Source organism: Oncorhynchus kisutch, unplaced genomic scaffold (assembly GCF_002021735.2).
Source record: "Oncorhynchus kisutch isolate 150728-3 unplaced genomic scaffold, Okis_V2 Okis07a-Okis12b_hom, whole genome shotgun sequence".
Classification (NCBI taxonomy): Eukaryota; Metazoa; Chordata; class Actinopteri; order Salmoniformes; family Salmonidae; genus Oncorhynchus; species Oncorhynchus kisutch.
Window position 1 is genome coordinate 3287285 of NW_022261984.1, and position 17913 is coordinate 3305197.

General features: G+C 42.4%; 1 protein-coding gene and 1 long non-coding RNA gene across 2 annotated transcripts in view; one reads left to right on the forward strand and one right to left on the reverse strand.

The window, feature by feature from the left end:
• Nucleotides 1-17913, reverse strand: part of LOC109876142 (C-type lectin domain family 4 member M-like) — a 223449-nt gene that overhangs the window by 38347 nt on the left and 167189 nt on the right. The window lies entirely within an intron of this gene.
• On the forward strand, nt 4137-6667 carry LOC116360160 (uncharacterized). Its single transcript, XR_004206949.1, has 4 exons — nt 4137-4414; nt 5650-5775; nt 6062-6111; nt 6294-6667. It is a non-coding gene; the product is annotated as an uncharacterized LOC116360160 (long non-coding RNA).

The following is a 17913-nucleotide window of genomic DNA, read 5'->3' on the forward strand; positions in this document are numbered from 1 at the left end:
TAGAGCAGGCTACAGATGGCACACATACAGTATAGCAGGCTACAGATGGCACACATACAGTAGAGCAGGCTACAGATGGCACACATACAGTAGAGCAGGCTACAGATGGCACACATACAGTAGAGCTGGGGACAGATGGCACACATACAGTAGAGCTGGGGACAGATGGCACACATACAGTAGAGCAGGCTACAGATGGTACACATACAGTAGAGCTGGGGACAGATGGCACACATACAGTAGAGCTGGGGACAGATGGCACACATACAGTAGAGCTGGGGACAGATGGCACACATACAGTAGAGCTGGGGACAGATGGTACACATACAGTAAAGCAGGCTACAGATGGCACACATACAGTAGAGCAGGCTACAGATGGCACCCATACAGTAGAGCAGGCTACAGATGGCACACATACAGTAGAGCTGGGGACAGATGGCACATATACAGTAGAGCAGGCTACAGATGGCACACATACAGTAGAGCAGGCTACAGATGGCACACATACAGTAGAGCTGGGGACAGATGGTACACATACAGTAGAGCAGGTTACAGATGGCACACATACAGTAGAGCAGGCTACAGATGGCACACATACAGTAGAGCTGGGGACAGATGGCACACATACAGTAGAGCTGGGGACAGATGGCACACATACAGTAGAGCAGGCAACAGATGGTACACAGACAGTAGAGCAGGCTACAGATGGCACACATACAGTAGAGCTGGGGACAGATGGCACACATACAGTAGAGCAGGCAACAGATGGTACACAGACAGTAGAGCAGGCTAGAGCTGGGAACAGATGGTCAGGGACAGACTGGCAGAGACAGACTGGCAGGGACAGATGGGCAGGGACAGACTGGCAGAGACAGGGAGTCTCAGGTAAGTTTGTTGAGTCTTTGGCAACATTATGAAAGGTTCTCTTTTTTAGACTTGTAAAATTGGGACATAATTGGAAAATGCCATGGATACACCCACTCTCAACTTAAACTGGTGACTGAACTAAGATTTGTTTAAGGCAATGGTATTGAGGTTGTGATTAATGATGTAGTTTTGGGTACCAGTAGTTAGGAGTATGGCAAACACCTTATTTATTTTCTAGGAGGCAGACTGTGAGTCAGTGAGGGTGGTGAAACGGAAAGAGCCACGGAGAGAGACTTCAGAGGACAGTATCCCAGCCACGGCAGGACCAGTGGTCAACCTTGTTGCCAGCAGCACCAGTAGAAGGGAAAGTGGCACGCCATTGTCCAGTTACCTCAGTGATGGCACAAAACCATATCAGCCACACGCATAATTTATAGAACCGCAAACTCTTGCCAACAGAGTGTTGAGGTTTCAAGAGAGATGGTTTTGCGATTTCCCCTGGCTACATTATAATCCATCAATGAAAGGAGTGTTGTGTTTTCACTGTAGCCAAGGGTTTTCAAGCCAGCCATCTTTTGGCCAAAGAGCGGATGTTGCCTTCATTAGTGCAGGATTTAGGAACTGGTGGAAAAGCCATTGAATAATTCACAGCACATCAAAATAGCCAAACCCACCGCCACTGTGTAACTGTAACAGCACACCAGCTAAATCCAATCAGTGTCCAGTTATCCAGCGCGTGGGGTAAACAGACGAAAGCTACCTTGCACTGTATGAGAAAGCAACAACATTGATTGACTCCATTGAGTCCATTGAGACACACTAGAGACAATTTGCTGGCAAAGCAGTGGATCACTATAGGGCAGTATTTTTTTAAGTGTTGGACGGTGTGGAGGTTCAGTTTGACGACCGTTTTGAACAGGACAGTCTAAACATTCTGTAAAAGTTGGAAAGAGTGCTTCTCACGAGGGGAGTTGGATGAGTCTTTAGATCAGTACCCTGAGCTGAACATAGATGATCTTTCAGTGCAGATCCCTCTCTTTGCAACAAATACCCCTGTAGCAGCAGTGGAGAGGCAGCAGAGGTCCTCAGGAGGCTTCCAGTGGAGGTGGAGGGGGTTGGTTGACCAAGTTGAGGTGCTGAACAGAATTCTGTTTGTGGTACCAGTGTCTTCATGTGCACTCCGTAGGTTAAAGACTTGGCTACGGGCCAGCAGGGGCCAAGAGAGACTGAACGGGGTAGTTGTCTGTAATGTACATTAAGACAGGCTGGATAGTCTCGAGGGAAAATATCTGGCAGCAATTTGTTGGATCCTTTGGAACCTACAAACATATGTTTGTTTCTTTTGTTCAGTAGTGTGTATAGCAGTGGTTCTCAACCTTTTTGGGTACTGGAACCCCTGCATATTTTGAGGCAAGGTGGGCAAGGTTTTGAGTGGTCCTCAGGGACCCCCACCCCCTCTATATTATATGTAAAGTTACTGTAATCCTTGTGGTGCTGAATACGTTCATTACACTTTTCACGGACCCTTTACAATTACACCAGGGACCCCTGGGGGTCCATTGACCCCTGTTTGTGAACCCCTGCTGTATAGTGTGATATTTGTGCTTTTGTTTAGTAGTTTTCAGTACATGACAGTACACTTACTAATTATTTCTATTATGTTATTTTATTTAAAATGGCATACATTGTGTCACATACTTGTCCATAGCTGCCGTTTGAAGAGTTGAGACACTGACTGAACAATACATATGTATTTTTGAAGGACATTTTGGTTGATTTATTTGGGTTTTTCATTGAAATAGTTATTTAGCTTTTACAACTGTACTTATTTTGAGCTTTTTGTTCTGTTGTAGTAGACTCAGGCCAGTGGCACATATTTAATGACTATATAAATGTATCAGAAAAAGTCAAATAAAAAGGTAAATTCAATACGGAGACCAACTTTGTGATGCTTCTCAATGGAGATGATTTTAGATGAGATCACACCATGTTCATTGTATTTTACGAAAACTGCACCCATACACAGTGTACCATTGCCACCTACTGGCCTTTCTTGGTATTGCTAGTTGTAAATACAAATACCTGCATACATACTGGACTGATAAGGAACACTGCTATAACTATTATTAGTTGTAGTATTATAATGATTTAAACATTTGAACAAGTTGGGACAACCCTTCAGTTAACTACTGTACCTATACATGATCCAGTTGTAGTAATTATGGTTCCTCAATATATATTTAACATATTACAACGTAGGCTATGTGTTACAGCAGGAATTGTCCCCCCTCAGGAATTGCTCTTGAGAAAATGTAATGTAATTGTCCAATCCAAAGTTGATATCAGCTTTCGCCCCTGCAGTAGACCGACATAGAAAGAAAGACCCAGGCATTGTTAAATATGTCAAAGGTCATCTATACTGAACCAGATATGAACAAGAAGGTCAAGTTTGACAGAGGTGAGATGGAGGAGAGGATTGTGGATATATTTGTCAGTGCAGACACCCTGAGACATAAATGTATCTTGTATGTGTCCACAGAGCTTGATTGCTCAGGGAAGAGACCCTTCCTAATTGCTGCAGTGTTTCTGGGGCTGTGTGTGTTCTACTAGCTGGGATCATAGGCCTGTCGGTCTATTGTGAGTTTGTGTCATTGCTTATCACATAGTTGTAAGACGTACAGGCTACTAAGCCTATTTAACTTGTGTTTTACCTAGTAACTATGTGTTTATACTTTGTAGATAATAGAGACAAAGATTCTGAGGATTCCTTAATAAGATCAACACAACTGAAGAAAGAGACCAGCTACAGACCAGATACAACAACATGACTAAAGATAGAGACCAGCTACAGACCAGATACAACAACCTGAATGAAGAGAGAGACCAGTTACAGACCAGACTGTTAAAGATAGGGCCGACTACTGCCCCCTTTGGAGGAATTGCGTGCCCATAGTAAACAGAAAAAATAATCTGTAAAAAATTGCTAATATATGCATATAATAATTATTATTGAATAGAAAACACTCTAAAACTTCTAAAACCGTTCAAATTATGTCTGTAAGTAAAGCAGAACTCTCAGGGCAGACATTCTTCCAAACTCTCCCTTGCCTTCATGAAAGTTGGACCCACTTTGACGTCATCGCCCCCACCATTCCCAACCAGCTACAGACCTGGGAACAGTTCCTATCTCTTCAGCACGGTGTCCTCTTTCAGTGGGGCCTCTCTTTGTGAGAATCACTTGGTGGGCTGAAACCTCCGGGTCACTCGAAAATACATGTACTTTCATGCGCACCTCTGGTGCGTAGATCTCTTTCTTCCAGGATTGACCAAACGATTTCGGTTTGTCTGTTCGGGCTAAGGTTTTTTTGTATGTTTAGAACATGTTTAAGCTTGATTCTGCACTTAGTTTGACCAGTTTAGTCGACATATAATATGTAATTTTGAAGTTTAGATGCGCATCGACTAGAATTTTGGCTGCATTTCAACCCGGATTTTGTCGCATTTGGTAACCTAAAGACACAGACTTGAAAACCAAAGGCAGTTTTTGGTAAGTATAACCCCTTCCACGTCTTCTGATCGAAGAACATCAAAGGTAAGGGAATATTTCTGTGTTAATTATGGGTTTCTGTGGACTCCGAGATAGAGGAGACATAATGCTCATTTCTGAGCGCCGCCTCATATTATAGCCCAGTGAACGAATTCTGTAACGTTAAAAATAAATGTAACGCAGCGGTTGCATTAAGAAGAAGTGTATCTTTCTATCTATATGTAGAACATGTATATTTAGTCAAAGTTTATGATGTGTATTGCTTGTTATCTGACGTTAGCTCCGGCAGATATCATCATTTCTCCGGACATTTGAGTAGCATTTTGTGAACATGCCGTCATTGTAAACAGTGATTTATGGATATAAATAGCATATTATTGAAAAAAACATAAATGTACTGTGTAACATGTCCTATTACTGTCATCTGATGAAGATTTTCAAAAGGTTAGTGAATTATTTTTCTTTTAATCCTGCGTTTGTTGATTGCATTTTTTGGCTATGCAAATTAGCTGTGTCTTTGGTGGTGGTTTGACATAAATATGTGCTATGTTTTCGCCGTAGAACATTTTAGAAATCTGACTTGCTGGCTAGATGAACAAGGTGTTTATCTTTCATTTGAGCTATTGGACTTGTTAATGTGTGGAGGTTAAATATTTCAAAGAATATTTTTGCGTTCCGTGCGCCACCGTTACAGCTGAACGTGGGAGGGGTCGTTCCCAAAAGGGAACCCTAACCCGTCAACAGGTTTTAACAACCTGACTGAAGAGAGAGACCAGTTACAGACCAGATTTAACAACCTGACTGAAGAGAGAGACCAGCTACAGACCAAATACAACAACCTGACTGAAGAGAGAGACCAGCTACAGACCAGATACAACAACCTGACTGAAGAGAGAGACCAGCTACAGACCAGACACAACAACCTGACTAAAGAGAGAGACCAGCTACAGACCAGATACAACAACCTGACTACAGAGAAAGGCCATATTTAGTCAAAGCTTTTTGAGATATAAACTGATAAATTAGAAGTAAAATCAACAATAACTATATATCAATGGGTTTATGAGTATAGAGATAATGGCTAAGTGTCTCAATGTTTTCACCTTTGCTGAGAGAGAGGAGAGAGGAGAGAGAGAGAGGTGGAACAAGTATACTTTTCATCAGTACACTAATATGTGTGCATTATTTTATAAATATACCAATTGTGACATAAGCTTTATCTTTCTCGACAACAGACATTTATCTTCAACCTCCACCTGAGAGCCTGGATTGGTCTGACTGACTCTGTTACTGAGGGGCCCTGGAAGTGGGTGGACGGCACATCACTGATCACAGGGTGACAGATTTGACCATTTTACCAGGTGAAATGGAGACAAAAAACGAATATATTTTGCTTCCAATCATGTTCATAAAAATGTATGTTTCGACTCATTAATGTCATTCATTGAGAACTATAGATGTATTTTAGAAACCAGGTAATATTTACATATGAAAAGGTAAACTAAATGTGTTGATGGCCCATTCTTGCTAATTTTATGATAATCTTACAGTGTTTCTTTAAAACTGTAAAAACATAGGACTATGTGTATAATTGAGAAGGATGTTTGTACCACAGTGTCTGACTGTGTGCTTCTTTGTGTTGTTTAGGTACTGGAGGACAGGACAGCCCGATGATAGTGGGCAAGAGGACTATTCAGGTATACTATGGACAAGATGACCCTGTAAAGACATGGAATGATGACAAATGTGGCACAAATCTCAACTGGATCTGTGAGAAAGAGGTGTAACAATAACCCACAGTAACAAACAGTCTTTCTCTCTCTCCCCCCCTTTCTCTCTCTCCCTTTCTCTCTCTCTCTCCCTCTAATGGTTGGATAAGGTCCTGAATGGTTAGGTGATGATTCCACCTAGTGGTTAAAGTGAGAGATGAACTCACCATAGAAGTGAAATAGTGGTATGACAGACTGTCTCAAAACACATTGAAGAACAGAATCCTAGGGGACTGACCTTGGTCCCTCTCCTCTAATAGGGTTGAAAGGAGGAGACGAGATAACGTCTTAGTGTCAGAGAGCCATAAAGGAGGAAGAAGAAAATAAAGAGAAAGATAGAAAAATAAGACAATTAATTGTTGTGTTTAGATTTAGAGGAGAGTATGTAGACATAGGCATGCTTTTCAACCGGTCGCTGCCTGCACCTGCATGCCCGACTAGCATCACCACCCTGGATGGTTCCGACCTAGAATATGTGGACGTCTATAAGTACCTAGGTGTCTGGCTAGACTGCAAACTCTCCTTCCAGACTCATATCAAACATCTCCAATCGAAAATCAAATCAAGAGTCGGCTTTCTATTCCGCAACAAAGCCTCCTTCACTCAAGCCGCCAAGCTTACCCTAGTAAAACTGACTATCCTACCGATCCTCGACTTCGGCGATGTCATCTACAAAATGGCTTCCAACACTCTACTCAGCAAACTGGATGCAGTCTATCACAGTGCCATCCGTTTTGTCACTAAAGCACCTTATACCACCCACCACTGCGACTTGTATGCTCTAGTCGGCTGGCCCTCGCTACATATTCGTCGCCAGACCCACTGGCTCCAGGTCATCTACAAGTCTATGCTAGGTAAAGCTCCGCCTTATCTCAGCTCACTGGTCACGATGGCAACACCCATCCGTAGCACGCGCTCCAGCAGGTGTATCTCACTGATCATCCCTAAAGCCAACACCTCATTTGGCCGCCTTTCGTTCCAGTACTCTGCTGCCTGTACTCTGCTACCTCCTCATGCCTTTTGCACACATTGTATATAGACCCCCCCTTTGTTTTCTACTGTGTTATTGACTTGTTAATTGTTTACTCCATGTGTAACTCTTTGTTGTATGCTCACACTGCTATGCTTTATCTTGGCCAGGTCGCAGTTGCAAATGAGAACTTGTTCTCAACTAGCCTACCTGGTTAAATAAAGGTGTTCTCAACTAGCCTACCTGGTTAAATAAAGGTGTTCTCAACTAGCCTACCTGGTTAAATAAAGGTGTTCTCAACTAGCCTACCTGGTTAAATAAAGGTGTTCTCAACTAGCCTACCTGGTTAAATAAAGGTGTTCTCAACTAGCCTACCTGGTTAAATAAAGGTGTTCTCAACTAGCCTACCTGGTTAAATAAAGGTGTTCTCAACTAGCCTACCTGGTTAAATAAAGGTGTTCTCAACTAGCCTACCTGGTTAAATAAAGGTGTTCTCAACTAGCCTACCTGGTTAAATAAAGGTGTTCTCAACTAGCCTACCTGGTTAAATAAAGGTGTTCTCAACTAGCCTACCTGGTTAAATAAAGGTGTTCTCAACTAGCCTACCTGGTTAAATAAAGGTGTTCTCAACTAGCCTACCTGGTTAAATAAAGGTGTTCTCAACTAGCCTACCTGGTTAAATAAAGGTGTTCTCAACTAGCCTACCTGGTTAAATAAAGGTGTTCTCAACTAGCCTACCTGGTTAAATAAAGGTGTTCTCAACTAGCCTACCTGGTTAAATAAAGGTGTTCTCAACTAGCCTACCTGGTTAAATAAAGGTGTTCTCAACTAGCCTACCTGGTTAAATAAAGGTGTTCTCAACTAGCCTACCTGGATAAATAAAGGTGTTCTCAACTAGCCTACCTGGTTAAATAAAGGTGTTCTCAACTAGCCTACCTGGTTAAATAAAGGTGTTCTCAACTAGCCTACCTGGTTAAATAAAGGTGTTCTCAACTAGCCTACCTGGATAAATAAAGGTGTTCTCAACTAGCCTACCTGGTTAAATAAAGGTGTTCTCAACTAGCCTACCTGGTTAAATAAAGGTGTTCTCAACTAGCCTACCTGGTTAAATAAAGGTGTTCTCAACTAGTCTACCTGGTTAAATAAAGGTGTTCTCAACTAGCCTACCTGGTTAAATAAAGGTGTTCTCAACTAGCCTACCTGGTTAAATAAAGGTGTTCTCAACTAGCCTACCTGGATAAATAAAGGTGTTCTCAACTAGCCTACCTGGTTAAATAAAGGTGTTCTCAACTAGCCTACCTGGTTAAATAAAGGTGTTCTCAACTAGCCTACCTGGTTAAATAAAGGTGTTCTCAACTAGCCTACCTGGATAAATAAAGGTGTTCTCAACTAGCCTACCTGGATAAATAAAGGTGTTCTCAACTAGCCTACCTGGTTAAATAAAGGTGTTCTCAACTAGCCTACCTGGTTAAATAAAGGTGTTCTCAACTAGCCTACCTGGTTAAATAAAGGTGTTCTCAACTAGCCTACCTGGTTAAATAAAGGTGTTCTCAACTAGCCTACCTGGTTAAATAAAGGTGTTCTCAACTAGCCTACCTGGATAAATAAAGGTGAAATAAAAAAATAAATAAAAATACTGTACTCTAGAAAATGAATCTTCTTTATTTTTATTAGAAACATGTCATGTGATTTGCCATAGACTTATGCTTAGTAAAAGAAAATTGGGACCAATTATTAACCCATGCTTATCACTTTAATGATATGAATAACAAGTCACTTTTGAATCAAAAAAGGAACAGTTGTCTTTAACAAGGTATACCAGCTTCCTGGTTGAATGAGATTGAATACTGAGAGGGCACACTCACACACAAACAAAAACAATGCTAATGAACGGTGAGAATGACTCACAACCTTCACTGTACAAGGGACAACGTGTAGGTGACCAATGGCAACACCAAGCACCAGAGGACCTGTCTGCTACACACTCATCATGGTGTCTAATGGGGTCTCCACCCTCTCCCTCTCTGTTCTGTCTGTGAACCACAGCAAGTGACAGGATGTGTCACAGCTCTATCCACCAATAATAAACAGACCTGTGTGTCCTTAATGGCACCCTATTCTCTATATAGTGCACTACATAGGGAAATGGGATGCCATTTGGCCACCAGTTACTGAGGGAGAGAGACCAGTTACTGATGGAGAGAGACCAGTAACTGAGGGAGAGAGAGCTGTTACTGAGGGAGAGAGAGCTGTTACTGAAGGACAGAGACCATTTAAAGAGTGAGGGAGACCAGTTAATAAGGATCAGATACCAGTTAAAGAGTGAGAGAGACCAGTTAAAGAGGCAGAGAGACAAGTTACTGAAGGAGAGAGACCAGTTACTGAAAGAGAGAGACCAGTTAATGAAAGAGAGAGACCAGTTACTGAAGGAGAGAGACCAGTTACTGAAGGAGAGAGACCAGTTACTGAAGGAGAGAGACCAGTTACTGAAGGAGAGAGACCAGTTACTGAAGGAGAGAGACCAGTTACAGAGGGAGAGAGACAAGGTACAGAGGGAGAGTGACCAGTTACAGAAGGAGAGAGACCAGGTACAGAATGAGAGTGACCAGTTACAGAATGAGAGAGACCAGTTACAGAATGTGAGAGACCAGTTAGAGGGAGATTGACCAGTTACAGAGGGAGAGAGACCAGTTACAGAGGGAGAGAGACCAGTTACAGAGGGAGAGACACCAGTTACTGACGTAGAGAGACCCATTACAGATTCGAGAGAGAACCATTACTGAAGCAGAGAGACCATTTACTAAGGGAGAGAAACCAGCTACTAAGGCAGAGAGACCAGCTACTGAGGCATTGAAACCAGTTACTGAGGCAGAGAGAGAAGCTACTGAAGGAGAAAGACCAGCTACTGTGGGAGAGAGACCAGTTACTGAAGGAGAGAGACCAGTTACAGAATGAGAGTGACCAGTTACAGAATGAGAGTGACCAGTTACAGAATGAGAGAGACCAGTTACAGAATGAGAGAGACCAGTTACAGAGTGAGAGAGACCAGTTACTGAGGGAGAGAGATCAGTTACTGAGTGAGAAAGACCAGTTACTGAGGGAGAGAGACCAGTTACTGAGGGACAGAGACCAATTTGAGTGAGAGAGACCAGTTATTGAGGCAGAGAGACTGGTTACTGGGGGGGAGAGACAAGGTACAGACGGAGAGAGACCAGTTACTGATGCAGAGATACCATTTACTGAAGGAGAGAGACCAGTTACTGAGGGAGAGAGACCAGTTACTGGGGGAGAGAGACCAGTTACTGAGGGAGAGAGGCCAGTTGCTGAAGGAGAGAGGCTAGTTACTGAGGAACAGATGCCAGTTTAAGAGTGAGAGAGACCAGTTACTGAGGGACAGAGAGCAATTAGAGTGAGAGAGACCAGTTACTGAGGCAGAGAGACAAGTTACTGAGGGAGAGAGACAAGGTACAGAGGGAGAGAGACCAGTTACTGAGGCAGAGAGACCAGGCAGAGAGACCAGGCAGAGAGACCCCTAAGGAGAGAGACCAGTTTTTTTATTTAAAAAAATTATTCACCTGTATTTAACCAGGTAAGCTAGTTGAGAACATGTTCTCATTTACAACTGTGACCTGGACAAGATAAAGCAAAGCAGAGGGACACAAACAACAACACATAGTTACACATGGAATAAACAGGCGTATAGTCAATAACACAATAGAAAAAAGAAAGTCTATATACAGTGTGTGGAAATGGCGTGAGGTGGTAAGGCAATAAATAGGCCATAGTTACTGAGGCAGAGAGACCTATTACTGAAGGAGAGAGACCAGTTACTGAGGGAGAGAGACCAGTTACCGAGGGAGAGATCAGTTACTGAGGGAGAGAGACCACCTTTCAGCAGGACAATAAGCTAAAACACAGTTTGACCAAGACAACACTGAATGTTCCTGAGTGGCCTTGTTACAGTTTTGACTTAAATTGGCTTGATAATCTATGGAAAGACTTTAGTTAGATTACTTGTTGGTTATTACTGCATTGTCGGAACTAGAAGCACAAGCATTTCGCTACACTCGCATTAACAACTTTTTATTTATTTATTTATTTTGCTCCTTTGCACCCCATTATTTTTTTATTTCTACTTTGCACATTCTTCCATTGCAAAACTACCATTCCAGTATTTTACTTGCTATATTGTATTTACTTTGCCATCATGGCCTTTTTTTGCCTTTACCTCCCTTCTCACCTCATTTGCTCACATTGTATATAGACTTGTTTATACTGCATTATTGACTGTATGTTTGTTTTTACTCCATGTGTAACTCTGTGTCGTTTTATCTGTCGAACTGCTTTGCTTTATCTTGGCCAGGTCGCAATTGTAAATGAGAACTTGTTCTCAACTTGCCTACCTGGTTAAATAAAGGTAAAATAAAAATAAAAATAAAATAAACTGCTAACCATGTGTATGTGACAAATAAAATTAGATTTGATTTGATTTGAAAATGTCTGTTTAGCAATGATCAACTATCAACTTGACAGAGCTTGAATTAAAAAATTAATCTTAAAAAATGGGCAAATATTGCACAATCTATATGTAGAAAGCTCTTAGAGACTTACCCAGGAAGACTCACAGCTGTAATCACCGCCAAAGTTGCTTCTACAAAGTATTGACTCAGGGGTATGAACACTTATTTTTTTGCATTTACTTTTCAATACATGTGCAAACATTTTTTAAACATGTTTTCAATTTGTTATGATGGGGTATTGTGTGTAGATGGGTGAGACAAATAATCCATTTAATCCATTTTTAATTCAGACTGTAACAAAACAAAATGTGGAATAAGTCGAGGGGTGTGAATATTTTCTGAAAGCACTGTACTTATCAAGCATGTTTCCACAGTGTCTGACTCGCTGGTTCTCTGTGTTGTTAACCATCTAGGTACAGGTATCTATCCAAATGCATTAATCTGGGTCCTGCTGGAGAGGAGGACTATGCTGAGAGAACACAGAAACATCTGAGTGAGAATCTTCACTGGATTTGTGAGAAAGTGGTTGAACATCACCATGACAACATACTGTGACACATACAGCAGCCTAGTGCACACAACCTCCTCCTCCTGTCTCTCTCTCGCTCCAATTTCATCATTTAACAGAGCGACTTACAGTAATGAGCAGTGGAGTAAAGTACTTAAGAAAAAATACTTTAGAGTACTTATTAAGTAATTTTTGGGGTATCTGTCCTTTACTATTTATATTTTTGACAACTTTTACTTTACAAATCAGATGGGCTTGACAATCTGGACCCTCTATTTCTGAAACTATCCGCCGCCATTGTCGCAACCCCTATTACCAGCCTGTTCAACCTCTCTTTCATATCGTCTGAGATCCCCAAGGATTGGAAAGCTGCCGCAGTCATCCCCCTCTTCAAAGGGGGAGACACCCTGGACCCAAACTGTTACAGACCTATATCCATCCTGCCCTGCCTATCTAAGGTCTTTGAAAGCCAAGTCAACAAACAGGTCACTGACCATCTCGAATCCCACCGTACCTTCTCCGCTGTGCAATCTGGTTTCCGATAAAAGACAGTACTGTGCAGCCGTCTTCATCGACCTTGCCAAGGCTTTCGACTCTGTCAATCACCATATTCTTATCGGCAGACTCTGTAGCCTCGGTTTTTCAGATGACTGCCTTGCCTGGTTCACCAATTACTTTGCAGACAGAGTTCAGTGTGTCAAATCGGAGGGCATGCTGTCCGGTCCTCTGGCAGTCTCTATGGGGGTGCCACAGGGTTCAATCCTCGGGCCGACTCTTTTCTCTGTATATATCAATGATGTTGCTCTTGCTGCGGGCGATTCCCTGATCCACCTCTACGCAGACGACCCCATTATATATACTTCCGGCCCGTCCTTGGACACTGTGCTATCTAACCCCCAAACAAGCTTCAATGCTGTACAACACTCCTTCCGTTGACTCCAACTGCTCTTAAACGCTAGTAAAACCAAATGCATGCTTTTCAACCGTTCGCTGCCTGCACCCGCACGCCTGACCAGCATCACCACCCTGGATGGTTCCGACCTTGAATATGTGGACATCTATAAGTACCTAGGTGTCTTGCTAGACTGTAAACTCTCCTTCCAGACTCATATCAAACATCTCCAATCGAAAATCAAATCAAGAGTCGGCTTTCTATTCCGCAACAAAGCCTCCTTCACTCAAGCCGCCAAGCTTACCCTAGTAAAACTGACTATCCTACCGATCCTCGACTTCGGCGATGTCATCTACAAAATGGCTTCCAACACTCTACTCAGCAAACTGGATGCAGTCTATCACAGTGCCATCCGTTTTGTCACTAAAGCACCTTATACCACCCACCACTGCGACTTGTATGCTCTAGTCGGCTGGCCCTCGCTACATATTCGTCGCCAGACCCACTGGCTCCAGGTCATCTACAAGTCTATGCTAGGTAAAGCTCCGCCTTATCTCAGCTCACTGGTCACGATGGCAACACCCATCCGTAGCACGCGCTCCAGCAGGTGTATCTCACTGATCATCCCTAAAGCCAACACCTCATTTGGCCGCCTTTCGTTCCAGTACTCTGCTGCCTGTACTCTGCTACCTCCTCATGCCTTTTGCACACATTGTATATAGACCCCCCCTTTGTTTTCTACTGTGTTATTGACTTGTTAATTGTTTACTCCATGTGTAACTCTTTGTTGTATGCTCACACTGCTATGCTTTATCTTGGCCAGGTCGCAGTTGCAAATGAGAACTTGTTCTCAACTAGCCTACCTGGTTAAATAAAGGTGTTCTCAACTAGCCTACCTGGTTAAATAAAGGTGTTCTCAACTAGCCTACCTGGTTAAATAAAGGTGTTCTCAACTAGCCTACCTGGTTAAATAAAGGTGTTCTCAACTAGCCTACCTGGTTAAATAAAGGTGTTCTCAACTAGCCTACCTGGTTAAATAAAGGTGTTCTCAACTAGCCTACCTGGTTAAATAAAGGTGTTCTCAACTAGCCTACCTGGTTAAATAAAGGTGTTCTCAACTAGCCTACCTGGTTAAATAAAGGTGTTCTCAACTAGCCTACCTGGTTAAATAAAGGTGTTCTCAACTAGCCTACCTGGTTAAATAAAGGTGTTCTCAACTAGCCTACCTGGTTAAATAAAGGTGTTCTCAACTAGCCTACCTGGTTAAATAAAGGTGTTCTCAACTAGCCTACCTGGTTAAATAAAGGTGTTCTCAACTAGCCTACCTGGTTAAATAAAGGTGTTCTCAACTAGCCTACCTGGTTAAATAAAGGTGTTCTCAACTAGCCTACCTGGTTAAATAAAGGTGTTCTCAACTAGCCTACCTGGTTAAATAAAGGTGTTCTCAACTAGCCTACCTGGTTAAATAAAGGTGTTCTCAACTAGCCTACCTGGTTAAATAAAGGTGTTCTCAACTAGCCTACCTGGTTAAATAAAGGTGTTCTCAACTAGCCTACCTGGTTAAATAAAGGTGTTCTCAACTAGCCTACCTGGTTAAATAAAGGTGTTCTCAACTAGCCTACCTGGTTAAATAAAGGTGTTCTCAACTAGCCTACCTGGTTAAATAAAGGTGAAATAAAAAAATAAATAAAAATACTGTACTCTAGAAAATGAATCTTCTTTATTTTTATTAGAAACATGTCATGTGATTTGCCATAGACTTATGCTTAGTAAAAGAAAATTGGGACCAATTATTAACCCATGCTTATCACTTTAATGATATGAATAACAAGTCACTTTTGAATCAAAAAAGGAACAGTTGTCTTTAACAAGGTATACCAGCTTCCTGGTTGAATGAGATTGAATACTGAGAGGGCACACTCACACACAAACAAAAACAATGCTAATGAACGGTGAGAATGACTCACAACCTTCACTGTACAAGGGACAACGTGTAGGTGACCAATGGCAACACCAAGCACCAGAGGACCTGTCTGCTACACACTCATCATGGTGTCTAATGGGGTCTCCACCCTCTCCCTCTCTGTTCTGTCTGTGAACCACAGCAAGTGACAGGATGTGTCACAGCTCTATCCACCAATAATAAACAGACCTGTGTGTCCTTAATGGCACCCTATTCTCTATATAGTGCACTACATAGGGAAATGGGATGCCATTTGGCCACCAGTTACTGAGGGAGAGAGACCAGTTACTGATGGAGAGAGACCAGTAACTGAGGGAGAGAGAGCTGTTACTGAGGGAGAGAGAGCTGTTACTGAAGGACAGATACCATTTAAAGAGTGAGGGAGACCAGTTAATAAGGATCAGATACCAGTTAAAGAGTGAGAGAGACCAGTTAAAGAGGCAGAGAGACAAGTTACTGAAGGAGAGAGACCAGTTACTGAAAGAGAGAGACCAGTTACTGAAAGAGAGAGACCAGTTACTGAAGGAGAGAGACCAGTTACTGAAGGAGAGAGACCAGTTACTGAAGGAGAGAGACCAGTTACTGAAGGAGAGAGACCAGTTACTGAAGGAGAGAGACCAGTTACAGAGGGAGAGAGACAAGGTACAGAGGGAGAGTGACCAGTTACAGAAGGAGAGAGACCAGGTACAGAATGAGAGTGACCAGTTACAGAATGAGAGAGACCAGTTACAGAATGTGAGAGACCAGTTAGAGGGAGATTGACCAGTTATAGAGGGAGAGAGACCAGTTACAGAGGGAGAGAGACCAGTTACAGAGGGAGAGACACCAGTTACTGACGTAGAGAGACCCATTACAGATTCGAGAGAGAACCATTACTGAAGCAGAGAGACCATTTACTAAGGGAGAGAAACCAGCTACTAAGGCAGAGAGACCAGCTACTGAGGCATTGAAACCAGTTACTGAGGCAGAGAGAGAAGCTACTGAAGGAGAAAGACCAGCTACTGTGGGAGAGAGACCAGTTACTGAAGGAGAGAGACCAGTTACAGAATGAGAGTGACCAGTTACAGAATGAGAGTGACCAGTTACAGAATGAGAGAGACCAGTTACAGAATGAGAGAGACCAGTTACAGAGTGAGAGAGACCAGTTACTGAGGGAGAGAGATCAGTTACTGAGTGAGAAAGACCAGTTACTGAGGGAGAGAGACCAGTTACTGAGGGACAGAGACCAATTTGAGTGAGAGAGACCAGTTATTGAGGCAGAGAGACTGGTTACTGGGGGGGAGAGACAAGGTACAGACGGAGAGAGACCAGTTACTGATGCAGAGATACCATTTACTGAAGGAGAGAGACCAGTTACTGAGGGAGAGAGACCAGTTACTGGGGGAGAGAGACCAGTTACTGAGGGAGAGAGGCCAGTTGCTGAAGGAGAGAGGCTAGTTACTGAGGAACAGATGCCAGTTTAAGAGTGAGAGAGACCAGTTACTGAGGGACAGAGAGCAATTAGAGTGAGAGAGACCAGTTACTGAGGCAGAGAGACAAGTTACTGAGGGAGAGAGACAAGGTACAGAGGGAGAGAGACCAGTTACTGAGGCAGAGAGACCAGGCAGAGAGACCAGGCAGAGAGACCCCTAAGGAGAGAGACCAGTTTTTTTATTTAAAAAAATTATTCACCTGTATTTAACCAGGTAAGCTAGTTGAGAACATGTTCTCATTTACAACTGTGACCTGGACAAGATAAAGCAAAGCAGAGGGACACAAACAACAACACATAGTTACACATGGAATAAACAGGCGTATAGTCAATAACACAATAGAAAAAAGAAAGTCTATATACAGTGTGTGGAAATGGCGTGAGGTGGTAAGGCAATAAATAGGCCATAGTTACTGAGGCAGAGAGACCTATTACTGAAGGAGAGAGACCAGTTACTGAGGGAGAGAGACCAGTTACCGAGGGAGAGATCAGTTACTGAGGGAGAGAGACCACCTTTCAGCAGGACAATAAGCTAAAACACAGTTTGACCAAGACAACACTGAATGTTCCTGAGTGGCCTTGTTACAGTTTTGACTTAAATTGGCTTGATAATCTATGGAAAGACTTTAGTTAGATTACTTGTTGGTTATTACTGCATTGTCGGAACTAGAAGCACAAGCATTTCGCTACACTCGCATTAACAACTGCTAACCATGTGTATGTGACAAATAAAATTTGATTTGATTTGATTTGAAAATGTCTGTTTAGCAATGATCAACAATCAACTTGACAGAGCTTGAATTAAAAAATTAATCTTAAAAAATGGGCAAATATTGCACAATCTATATGTAGAAAGCTCTTAGAGACTTACCCAGGAAGACTCACAGCTGTAATCACCGCCAAAGTTGCTTCTACAAAGTATTGACTCAGGGGTATGAACACTTATTTTTTTGCATTTACTTTTCAATACATGTGCAAACATTTTTTAAACATGTTTTCAATTTGTTATGATGGGGTATTGTGTGTAGATGGGTGAGACAAATAATCCATTTAATCCATTTTTAATTCAGACTGTAACAAAACAAAATGTGGAATAAGTCGAGGGGTGTGAATATTTTCTGAAAGCACTGTACTTATCAAGCATGTTTCCACAGTGTCTGACTCGCTGGTTCTCTGTGTTGTTAACCATCTAGGTACAGGTATCTATCCAAATGCATTAATCTGGGTCCTGCTGGAGAGGAGGACTATGCTGAGAGAACACAGAAACATCTGAGTGAGAATCTTCACTGGATTTGTGAGAAAGTGGTTGAACATCACCATGACAACATACTGTGACACATACAGCAGCCTAGTGCACACAACCTCCTCCTCCTGTCTCTCTCTCGCTCCAATTTCATCATTTAACA